The sequence below is a fragment of the Gorilla gorilla genome, chromosome 11 (genome assembly GCF_029281585.2).
Source record: "Gorilla gorilla gorilla isolate KB3781 chromosome 11, NHGRI_mGorGor1-v2.1_pri, whole genome shotgun sequence".
NCBI classification, from domain to species: Eukaryota; Metazoa; Chordata; class Mammalia; order Primates; family Hominidae; genus Gorilla; species Gorilla gorilla.
This window is the reverse complement of record NC_073235.2, coordinates 105453856-105466735: the sequence shown is the minus strand read 5'-3', so window position 1 is coordinate 105466735 and position 12880 is coordinate 105453856. Positions and strand designations below refer to the sequence as shown.

The window sequence follows — 12880 nt, the reverse complement described above, 5'->3', positions numbered from 1 at the left end:
TTTTCTTTTTCTTCCTTTTTTTTTTTTTTTTCTTGAGATGGAGTCTCGCTTTGTCACCCAGGCTAGAGTACAGTGGTGCAATCTCGGCTCACTGCAACCTCTGCCTCCCGGATTCAACCAGTTCTCTGCCTCAGCCTCTTGAGTAGCTGGGGTTCCAGTCACCCGCCACCACACCCAGCTAATTTTTGTATTTTTAGTAGAGACGGGGTTTCACGATGTTGGCCAGGTTTCACGATGTTGGCTTGAACTCCTGACCTTGTGATCTGCCCGCCTTGGCCTCCCAGAGTGCTGGGATTACAGGGGTGAGCCACTGCGCCCAGCCGAGTCCCTCTTTTTCTATTGTTTGGAGTAGTTTCAGAAGGAATGGTACCAGCTCCTCTTTGTACCTCTGGTTCAGGCTCTGAATCCATCTGGTCCTAGGCTTTTTTTGGTTGGTACGCTATTAATTACTGCCTCAATTTCAGAACTTGTTATTGGAGGCCAGGCACGGTGGCTCACAGTTATTGGTCTATTCAGGGATTTGACTTCTTACTGGTTTAGTCTTGGGAGGGTGTATGTGTCCAGGAATTTATCCATTTCCTCTAGATTTTCTAGTTTATTTCCATAGAGGTGTTTATAGTATTCTCTGATGGTAGTTTGTATTTCTGTAGGATCAGTGGCGATATCCCTTTATTTTTTTGTATTGTGTCTATTTGTTTCTTTTTTCATTAGTCTGGCTAGCGGTCTATTTTGTTAATCTTTTTAAAAAACCAGCTCCTGGATTCATTGATTTTTTTGGAGGGTTTTTCGTGTCTCTCTCTCTCCTTCGGTTCTGCTCTGATCTTAATTATTTCTTGTCTTCTGCTAGTTTTTGAATTTGTTTGCTCTTGCTTCTCTAGTTCTTTTAATCGTGATGTTAGGGTGTCGATTTTAGATCTTTCCCACTTTCTGATGCGGGCATTTAGTGCTATAAATTTCCTTCTTAACACTGCTTTAGCTGTGTCCCAGATATTCTGGTATGTTGTGTCTTTGTTCTCATTGGTTTCAAAGAACTTCTTTATTTCTGCTCTAATTTCATTATTTGCCCAGTAGTCGTTCAGGAGCAGATTGTTTAGTTTCCATGTAGTTGTATGGTTTTGAGTGAGTTTCTTTTTTGTTTGTTTGTTTTTTGAGACCTCTGCCTCCTGGGTTCAGGCAATTCTCCTGCCGCAGCCTCCCAGGAAGCTGGGACTACAGGCGCCCACCACCACGCCCAGCTAATTTTTTTATTTTTAGTAGAGACGGGGTTTCACCATATTGGCCAGGCTGGTTTCAAACTCCTGACCCTATGATCTGCCCGCCGTGGCCTCCCAAAGTGCTGGGATTACAGGCCTGAGCCACTGCACCCGGCCTCAAGTGAGTTTCTTAATCCTGAGTTCTAATTTCATTGCACTATGGTCTGCGAGACTGTTTGTTATGATTTCTGTTCTTTTGCATTTGCTAAGGAGTGTTTTACTTCCAATTATGTGGTTGATTTTAGAATATGTGCTATGTGGCACTGAGAAGAATGTATATTCTGTTGATTTGGGGTGGAGAGTTCTGTAGATGTCTATTAGGTCCGCTTGGTCCAGCGCTGAGTTCAAGTCCTGAATATCCTTGTTAATTTTCTGTCTCATTGATCTGTCTCATATTGACGGTGGGGTGTTAAAGTCTCCCCCTATTATTGTGTGCGAGTCTAAGTCTTTTTGTAGGTCTCTAAGAACTTGTTTTATGAATCTGGGTGCTCCTGTATTGGGTGCATATATATTTAGGATAGTTAGCTCTTCTTGTTGCATTGATCCCTTTACCATTATGTAATGCCCTTCTTTGTCTTTTTTGATCTTTGTTGGTTTAAAGTCTGTTTTATCAGAGAGTAGGATTGAAACTCCTGCTTTTTTTTTTTTTCTTTCCATTTGCTTGGTAAATATTCCTTCATCCTTGTATTTTGAGCCTATGTGTGTCTGCACATGAGATAGGTCTCCTGAATACAGCACACTGATGGGTCTTGACTCTATCCAGTTTGCCAGTCAGTGTCTTTTAATCGGGGCATTGAGCCTCTTTACATTTAAGGTTAATATTGTTAAGTGTAAATTTGATCCTGTCATCATGATGCTAGCTGGGTATTTTGCACATTAGTTGATGTAGTTTCTTCGTAGTATCGTTGGTCTTTATATTTTGATGTGTTTCTGCAGTGGCTGGTACTGGTTTTTCCTTTTCATAGTTAGTGCTTCCTTCAGGAGCTCTCGTAAGGCAGGCCTGGTGGTGACAAAATCCCTCAGCGTTTACTTGTCTGTAAAGGATTTTATTTCTCCTTTGCTTATGAAGCTTAGTTTGGCTGGATATGAAATTCTGGGTTGAAAATTCTTTTCTTTCATGTGTCTGTTGGCTGCATAAATGTCTTCTTTTGAGCAGTGTCTGTTCATATTCTTCGCCCACTTTTTGATGGGGTTGTTTTTTTCTTGTAAATTTGTTTGAATTCTTTGTAGATTCTGGATATTAGCCCTTTGTCAGATGAGTAGATTGCAAAAATTTTCTCCCATTCTGTAGGTTGCCTGTTCACTTTGATGGTAGTTTCTTTTGCTGTGCAGAAGCTCTTTAGTTTAATTAGATCCCATTTGTCAATTTTGGCTTTTGTTGCCATTGCTTTTGCTGTTTTAGACATGAAGTTCTTGCCCATGCCTGTGTCCTGAATGGTATTGCCTAGGTTTTCTTCTAGGGTTTTTATGGTTTTAGGTCTAACATTTAAGTCTTTTTTTTTTTTTTTTTTTTTTGATGGAGTCTCGCTCTGTCGCCCAGGCTGGAGTGCAGTGGCACAGTCCCGGCTCACTGCAAGCTCCGCCTCCCGGGTTCACACCATTCTCCTGCCTCAGCCTCCCAGGTAGCTGGGACTACAGGCGCCCGCCACCACACCCAGCTAATTTTTTGTATTTTTAGTAGAGACGGGGTTTCATCATGTTAGCCAGGATGGTCTCGATCTCCTGACCTTGTGATCCACCTGCCTCAGCCTCCCAAAGTGCTGGGATTACAGGCGTGAGCCACTGCGCCCAGCCACATTTAAGTCTTTGATCAATCTTGAATTAATTTTTGTATAAGGTGTAAGGAAGGGTTCTGGTTTCAGCTTTCTATATGTGGCTAGCCAGTTTTACCAGCACCGTTTATTAAATAGGGACTCCTTTCCCCATTTCTTGTTTTTGTCAGGTTTGTCAACGATCAGATGGTTGTAGATGTGTGGTATTATTTCTGAGGGCTCTGTTCTGTTCCATTGGTCGTATGCATTTCTCTGATGGCCAGTGATGATGAGCATTTTCATCACTGGCCATCAGAGAAATGCAAATCAAAACCACAATGAGATACCATCTCACACCAGTTAGAATGGTGATCATTAAAAAGTCAGGAAACAATAGGTGCTGGAGAGGATGTGGAAAAATAGGTACACTTTTTTTTTTTTTTTTTTTTTTGGAGACAGAGTCTCGCTCTGTCGCCCAGGCTGGAGTGCAGTGGTGCAATATCTCGGCCCACTGCAAGCTCCGCCTCCTGGGTTCATGCCATTCTCCTGCCTCAGCCTGCCGAGTAGCTGGGACCACAGGTGCCTGCCACCACGCCTGGTAATTTTTTTGTATTTTTAGTAGAGACAGGGTTTCACCATGTTAGCCAGGATGGTCTCGATCTCCTGACCTTGTGATCTGCCCGCCTCGGCCTCCCAAAGTGCTGGGATTACAGGTGTGAGCCACCGCACCCGGCCGAAATAGGAACACTTTTACACTGTTGGTGGGACTGTAAACTAGTTCAACCATTGTGGAAGACAGTGTGGCAATTCCTCAAGGATCTAGAACTAGAAATACCATTTGACCCAGCCATCCTGTTACAGGGTATATACCCAAAGGATTGTAAATCATGCTGCTATAAAGACACATGCACACGTAAATAGTAGAGACTGAAATATTAGACCTAAATAGTAAAGACTGAAATGTTAGACCTAAAACCATAAAAACCCCAGAAGAAAACCTAGGCAATACCATTCAGGACATAGGCAGGGGCAAGGACTTCATGTCTAAAACACCAAAAGCAATGGCAACAAAAGCTAAAATTGACAAATGGGATCTAATTAAACTAAAGAGCTTCTGCACAGCAAAAGAAACTACCATGAGAATGAACAGGCAACCTACAGAATGAGAGAAAACTTTTGCAATCTACTCATCTGACAAAGGGCTAATATCCAGAATCTACAAAGAACTCAAACAAATTTACAAGAAAAAAACAACCCCATCACAAAGTGGGCGAAGGATATGAACAGACACTTCTCAAAAGAAGACATTTATGCAGCCAAAAGACACATGACAAAATGCTCGTCATCACTGGCTATCAGAGAAATGCAAATCAAAACCACCATGAGATACCATCTCACACCAGTTAGAATGGCAATCATTAAAAAGTCAGGAAACAACAGGTGCTGGAGAGGATGCGGAGAAATGGGAACACTTTTACACTGTTGGTGGGAGGTAAACTAGTTCAACCATTGTGGAAGACAGTGTGGCGATTCTTCAAGGATCTAGAACTAGAAATACCATTTGATCCAGCCATCCCATTACTGGGTATATACCCAAAGGATTATAAATCATGCTGCTATAAAGACACATGCACACGTATGTTTATTGTGGCACTATTCACAATAGCAAAGACTTGGAACCAACCCAAATGTCCATCAATGATAGACTGGATTAAGAAAATGTGGCACATATACACCATGGAATACTATGCAGCCATAAAAAATGATGAGTTCATGTCCTTTGTAGGGACATGTATGAAATTGGAAATCATCATTCTCAGTAAACTATCGCAAGAACAAAAAACCAAACACCGCATATTCTCACTCATAGGTGGGAATTGAACAATGAGAACACTTGGTCACAGGAAGGGGAACATTACACACTGGGGACTGTTGTGGGGTGGGGGGAGGGGGAGGGATAGCATTAGGAGATATACCTAATGCTAAATGATGAGTTAATGGGTGCAGCACACCAACATGGCACATGTATACATATGTAACTAACCTGCACGTTGTGCACATGTACCCTAGAACTTAAAGTATAATTAAAAAAAAAAAGAAAATTCTTTTCTTTAAGATTGTTGAATATTGGCCCCCACTCTCTTCTGGCTTGTAGGGGTTCTGTAGAGAGATCCACTGTTAGAGTGATGGACTTCCCTTTGTAGGTAACCTGACCTTTCTCTCTTGCTCCCCTTAACATTTTTTCCTTCGTTTCACCTTGGAGAATCTGACGATTATATGTCTTGGGGTTGCTCTTCTTGAGGAGCATCTTAAGTGGTATTCTCTGTATTTCCTGAATTTGAATGTCAACCTTTCTTGCTAGGTTGGGGAAGTTCTCCTCGATAATATCCTGAACTGTGTTTTCCAACTTGGTTCCATTCTCCCTGTCACTTTCAGGTGACAGTCAATCGTAGGTTTGGTCTTTTCACATAGTCCCATATTTCTTGAGGGCTTTGTTCATTCCTTTTCATTCTTTTTTCTCTAATTTTGTCTTCATGCCTTATTTCAGTAAGTTGATCTTCAATTTCTGATATCCTTTCTTCCGCTTGATTGATTCAGCTATTGATACTTGTGAATGCTTCACGAAGTTCTCTTGCTGTGTTTTTCAGCTCCATCAGGTCATTTATGTTCTTCTCCAAACTGGTTATTCTAGTTAGCAGTTCCTGTAACCTTTTATCAAGGTTCTTAGCTTCCTTGCATTGGGTTAGAACATGCTCCTTTAGCTTAGAGGAGTTTGTTACTATCCACCTTCTGAAGCCTACTTCTGTCAATTCATCAAACTCATTCTCTGTCCAGTTTTGTGCCCAGAGGAGTTTCATCATTTGGAGGAGAAGAGGCATTCTGTTTTGGAATTTTCAGCATTTTTGTGCTGTTTTTTCCTCATCTTGGTGGATTTATCTACCTTTGATCTTTGAGGCTTGATGACCTTTGGATGGGGTTTTTGTGTGGGGGTCCTTTGTTGATGTTGATGTTATTGCTTTCTGTTTGTTAGGTTTTCTTCTAACAGGCCCCTCTTTTGCAGGTCTGCTACAGTTTGCTGGAGGTCTACTCTATAACCTGTTTGCCTGGGTATCACCAGCAGAGGCTACAGAACAGCAAAGATTGCTGCCTGTTCCTTCCTCTGAAAGCTTTGTCCCAGAGGGGCACCAGCCTGATGCCAGCTGGAACTCTCCTGTATGAGGTGTCTGTTGACCCCTGCTGGGAGGTGTCTTCCAGTCAGGAGGCATGGGGGTCTGGGACCCACTTGAGGAGGCTGTCTGTCCCCTAGCAGAGCTCAATTGCTGTGCTGGGAGAATCCTCCTTGTCAGGATCAGATGCTCTCTTCAGAGCCAGCAGGCAGGAACATTTTAAGTCCGCTGAAGCTGTGCCCACAGTTGCCCCTTCCCGCAGATGCTCTGTGCCAGGGAGATGGGAGTTTTATCTAAAAACCCCTGACTGGGGCTGCTGCCTTTCTTTCGGAGATGCCCTGCCCAGTGAGGAGGAGTCTAGAGAGGCAGTCTGGCCATAGCCACTTTGCCGCACTGTGGTGAGTTCTGCCCCGTCTAAACTGCCTGGCCTCCTTAGCACTGTCAGGGGAAAACTGCCTACTCAAGCCTCAGTAATGGCAGATGCCCCTGCCCCCACCAAGCTTGATCGTCCCAGATCAATTTCAGACTACTGTGCTGGCAGTGAGAATTTCAACCCAGTGGTTCTTAGCTTGCTGGGCTCTGTGGGAGTGGGACCCACTGAGCGAGACCACTTGGCTCCCTGGCCTCAGCCCCCTTTCCAGGGAAGTGAACGGTTTTGTCTCGCTGGGGTTCCAGGCACCACTGGGGTAAAAAAACAAAAACAAAAACCTCCTGCAGCTAGCTCGGTGTCTGCGCAAACAGCCACCCAGTTTTGTGCTTGAAACCCAGGGCCCTGGTGGTATAGGCACACGTGGGAATCTTCTGGTCTGCGGATTGCAAAAACTGTGGGAAAAGCATAGTATCTGGGCCAGATAGCACAGTCCCTCGTGGCTTCCCTTGGCTAGGGGAGGGAGGGCCCCAGCTCCTTGCACTTCCTGGATGAGGCAACGCCCCACCCTGCTTCTGCTTGCCCTCCGTGGGCTGTACCCACTGCCTAACCAGTCCCAGTGAGATGAACTGGGTACCTCAGTTGGAAATGCAGAAATCACCCGCCTTCTGCGTTTGTCTCCCTGGGAGCTGCAGACCGGAGCTGTTCCTGTTCGGCCATTTTGCTAGATCTCTGCTCCGTTATAATTTTATGGGACCACTGTTGTATATATGGTCCATCACTGGCTAAAATGTCATTATGCGGTGCATGACTATATATAGCTGTACACACACAAAATATATATGTATGTATACAAAGACTAGACATTGTCTTATTACAATAATACAACTTAAAGAGATTTATGACTTTTCAGACTATATTTTAGAACCATGGCTGAGATCAGGGGTCTGCAGACTTTTTCTGTAAATGGCCAAATAGTAAATAATTTTTTGCTTTGTGGGCTGTGCAATTTGCTGGATGTACCTAACTGCCTTTGTAGCAAGAAAGCAGCTAAAGACTAATTTGCCAGCAGGCCATAGTTTGCTAATCAGCCCAGATCTCTGAATTGAGCTGGGACATGTTCTTGATTAGGGAGATCATTTGCCCACAGATGACTTTCTTCTGAAATGACTTAGATCACTTTAGTAAACTTGTTTCGGTTCGTTTTATTAGATTGAGTCCCATGCAATTGCTGTTTTTGTAGGTAAAAAATGGCCTAATGTTGGCACTTTCACATAGTCAACCAAAAATTTAAAAATATGCTGTTTGGCTGGGCACAGTGGCTTACGCCTGTAATCCTAGCACTTTGGGAGACCGAGGCAGGTGGATCACCTGAGGTCAGGAGTTCGAGACCAGCCTGCCCAACATGGCGAAACCCCATCTCTGTTAAAAATACAAAAATTAGCCGGGCATGGTGGCTAATCTCACCACCTCCTCCCTTCTCCCCACTCCAGTAGTCCCCAGTGTCTACTATTCCCATCTTTATGTCCATGTGTACTCAATGTTTAGTTCCTACTTAAAAATGAAAACATGTGGCATTTGATTTTCTGTTCCTGCATTAATTTGCTTAGGAAAATGGCCTCCAGCTGCATCTGTATTGCTGCAAAGGACATGATTTTGTTCTTTTTTATGGCTGCATAGTATTCCATGGTGTATGTGTATCACATTTTCTTTATCCAGCCCACTGTTGATGTGCATCTAGGTTGATTCCATGTTTTGGCTATTGAGACTAATGCTGCAGTGAACATACAAGTGCCTGTATCTTTTTGTTTACCACCCTTTCTATTTTATTGAAGGTCTCATTTGTTCTCACTGCTTAACTATATATATATATATAATTCCCATATAATATTTCATTCTAAGCTCTGATAAAAAGTAAAATGAAAAAATATAACATGAATTCTTAAGTGCCAGCAATTTCTATTCCAAGCACTTTACATATATTTCTCATTTAATTCTTATAACAATCCATTTACTTCATTATTCGTATTTTACTGATGAGGAAACTAAAAGAGAGATTAATGTAACTTGCACAAGGTCCCACAGCTAATAAAAAAAGTTCTTAGGTTCAAACCTAGACAGTCTGACTAGAGACCCAAGCTTGAAACAATTTTTTATTACTACAGTTTTAATTACCTGTTGGAAATTTTGGAAAACTCTGATGTTCTTGATCATTTCAGATTCAAGATGTCACAGATGAAATGTGTAACCTTCCCACTTAGAGAACTGCTTCTTCTAATTGCCTTTATTTTTCTGGGGCAAAACTGCTTAATCATTATTTACCAAGTTCTGTAGATATCTGCCTTTATAGCCATTCTTACACTAATGCCTTGGTCCAGGCTTTTATTAGATTATGTCTGGAATATGGAGAGATTGTTCTGAACTCTCTGTGTTTAGTCTCTCTGCTAAACAGATCTCTACAATCTGTACCATCAATCTGCCTTTCTCTTCTTCAGCCTGTATTTGGAATAGTATTTCCTTGCCTCCTGCTGTTAAAATCTGTTTTTCTTCAACATGCAGTTCAAAGGAAATTTCACTCATGGTACCCAGCACATCAGAATTTCAGTCCTATTTCTGTTATTAATTAGGTGTTCGATTGTTAGCAGGAGAGGGGGAGACCAGCTCCCTTACAAATAAAGTTCATGTGATTTAATGTATAGTCTTGTAATAACTATTTTAACTTCTCAGATATTTTTATATGCACTTACTGATGATTAGTCACATTTCAGGTAAGATTGCTACATAAAACTATAAGCACTTAATATATATTTAACAATGAATGAATGAATGAATGAATGACTCACTTTTGGATAAGGGCTTGCAAGTGTTGGATAGTGTGGTGTTATTTTTCATCAACATTTGCTGGTTCCTAACTTCCATAGCTCTCATTACAGTCTTGTTACAGTGTTGGGTGTGTTAGGCTTCAGGGACAGGCCTCTGACCTTCTGCCCTCCTTTGACCTGCCTTGAGACTCTGAGTGTTTGTTTCCCTGAGTTCTGTGAACCACTCTGGCAAATTAATCGAGCCCAAAAAGGAGTCTTGGGAACCCGCTACTTGAAGCTGGTGGGTCAGAAGTTCTGGAGACCCTGACTTGCAACCAGCCTCTGGTCTAGTGGGGGTGAGGGCACAGTCTTAGGATCTCTACAAAAAAAAGAAAAAAAAAAATAGCTGAGTGTGATGGCATGCACTTGTGGATCACTTGAGCTTGGGAGGTCAGAGCATAATGGCACTGCTGCACTCCAGCCTGGGCAACAGAGCAAGATCTTGTCTAAAAAAAAAAAAAAAGAAAGAAAGAAAAACCAAAAAGGGTAAAAGTATAACTGGTCTTGATAAGAAAACATTTTTATAATAATAATATTCAAATAATAGTTATACATGTTAATCGTAGCAAATTTGCTGCAGAAAACTGTCAGAAACCACAGTAAACTGTCATCCATGATCCCACTGCAGAGAAAACCATTGCTGACATTTTTGAGCATTTCCTACCAGTTCCCCCCTTCCAAAGTTGAATTATTTATAAACCATCACTCTGAGGAATGTTGATTGTGTTTGTAAGAAAACTCATGGCTTAGGAGCCAGAGTAAGCAGGACCACTATGTTAAACATCAGGTTTGACTAATATATTTTCTTAATTGCGTCAAACACTAGTGTTATATTAAGTCAAAAGTCTTCACAGATTATTTTTCTCAAGAGGATTTCAGTGCTTCAGTGTGCACATTAACATCAGTTCCACTTGCTTTTCAGTGATGTCATAGTAATGAGACGTTATAAGTGAATACAAATCTACCTCTAAAGAGATTATTGATTTGTTTTATTTTACTTAAGATTTGAATTCCAAATCCAGGACACAGCTGAAAATTTAAATACTGTATAGTGTAAAAAGGAATAAAGTATTCCTTTTTTTTTTTTTAAGACAGATTCTTGCTCTGTTGCCCAGGCTTGAGTGCAATGGTGCGATCTTGGCTTACTTCAGCCTCCGCTTCCTGGGTTCAAGTGATTCTTCTGCCTCAGCCTCCCAAGTAGCTGGGATTACAGGTGCCTGCCACCATGCCCAGCTTATTTGTATATTTTTAGTAGAAACAGGGTTTCACCATGTTTGCCAGGCTGGTCTTGAACTCCTGACCTCAAGTAATTCACCCGCCTTGGCCTCCCAAAGTGCTGGGATTACAGGTATGAGCCACCATGCCGGGCCTCAAGTATCTTTTATGAAGAAATTACTTGAGCCTATCCTTTTGCTAAATAAGAGTGAAAACTGATAGAGGCTGTAGTAGAATAATGGCCTTCCAAAGATGTCCATGTCCTAATTCCTGAAACCTATGAATATGTTACTTTCTGTTGCAAGAGACTGTGTTCAAAGCAACTTTGAAGATGTAATTAAGTTAAGGATATTGAGATGGGGATATTATCCTGGATTATTTAGGTGTGTCCAATATAATCACATAGGTCTTCTTAAGGGGAAGGCAGAAAGGTCAGAAGAAGATAAGACAATGTGATGACATATAGAATTAGAGAAAGATTAGAAGATGCTATGCTGCTGGCCTTAAAGATGGAGGAAGGGGGACCACATGCCAGGAAATATAAGTGGCTTCTAAAAGCTATAAAAGACAATGAAATGGATTCTCCTTTGTAGCCTCCAGAAGAAATGCAGCCCTCTGACAACTTTATTTTAGGACTCTGACCTCCAGAATGGGAAGACAGTAAATTAATTTTGTTGTAAGTTACTAAGTTTGTGATCATTTTTTATAGCAGCAGTAGGAAATTAATACAGAGGGAATATATCTTTCTCATTCTTGACATTTCCTGCTATGTTAAAGGAGCTCAATTAGTTTAACTCCTAGTCTCTTTCTACCCTCTCATTTCTTTCTAGACGAGGAGTGGCTTGTCTGGTAAATTTGGGAAGCAAAAATTGGGCAAGTTTATCTCAATTCCTTCTTTCTTCTCTCATACAGGGAAGCCTCTGGTGATTCAGTTACCTCTGACTGGCTTGTTGAATTTAATTTTAGTGCTTGGTTATGAAGATTATTTGGCTCTCACAGTAAGCTATATCCAGAAACTTGACCATTGTCAGTAGCAAAAATTATATGTTGGCTTCCAGCTGCTACTCCTTATTTGTTTATTTTTTATTTTTTTAATTTTAATTTTCTTTTTTTATATATTTTTTGAGATGGGGTCTCACTGTGTCCCTCTGGCTGTAGTGTAGTGGCACATTCATAGCTCACTACAGCCTCAAACTCCTGGGCTCAAGTGATCCTCCCACTTCAGCATCCCAGGTAGCTGGGACTACAGGCATGTGCCACAATGTATGGCTAATTTTTTTATTTTTGGTAGAGATGGGGTCTCACTTTGTTGCTGAGGCTGGTACACCAATCCCTTGACACAGCAAATCCAATTCTGGATTTTTATCCAAGAGAAATGAAAACATTTTTCTGCAAAAATACTTGTATAGGTATGTTCATAACAGTCTTATTTACAATAGTCCCAAACTGGAAACACTGGTATATTGATACAATGGAATTCTATTCAACAATCAAAAAGAATAAACTGGGAAAAGCTAAGGAAAAAAACACATTCATTGCTTCTGATAAGGTAGGGATTGGCAAGAAAGTGATACAAGGAAACTTTCTGGGAAGTTGGAAATGTTCTATATAAGATATCCATTTGTCAAAAGTATACAGCTAAAGAATTTGCACCCTGGGCCCTAGAGCCAAGCTCTTGCTGTGTGTGGCTGAACGCTGGGTACCAGCTCTGCTGCCACAGAGATCTTGGCTTTACCCCAATCCTAGAGCTACTCTAATGCTGCACTCACTAGTGCTCTTATTCTCAGTTCTCTTAGCTGTTTAACAAGCATCTGCATCTCGCATTCTGTTACACAGCAGCAAGGATCCCTGCATCCCAGACACCAATGCCATTACTACCTGGGAACTCAGAACTGCAGTACCTCCACACATTTGTGCATCAGGCCTGAGTTCTGTGATTATTCCGTGGGTGCTACTCATCAGGCACCAGTGCCGAGAGGGATCCCTTCAGCCATAGCTTCTCTAGTGGGAAAAAAAATAGATTGGGGCAATCTTAGCAGTCATTGCCACCAAAGACCCCAACAACTCTTGCGCCACTGCAGAAACTCAGAACATTGGCTGCTATGGATCCCTGTGATTTTTATCCATACCAATCTCAGCAGACAGAGCTGCACAGAGACCACACAGCTGGCACCCTGACTAGTGCCAGAACCACTGCACCCCACCCCATGGAGGAAAGTCAGTCCACAATGAAACTAGCCCATAAAGTCTAGAAAAGGTAACTGTT

General features: G+C 41.8%; 1 protein-coding gene across 6 annotated transcripts in view; it reads left to right on the top strand.

The window, feature by feature from the left end:
• Positions 1–12880, top strand: part of ICA1L (islet cell autoantigen 1 like) — a 95324-nt gene that overhangs the window by 15652 nt on the left and 66792 nt on the right. The window lies entirely within an intron of this gene.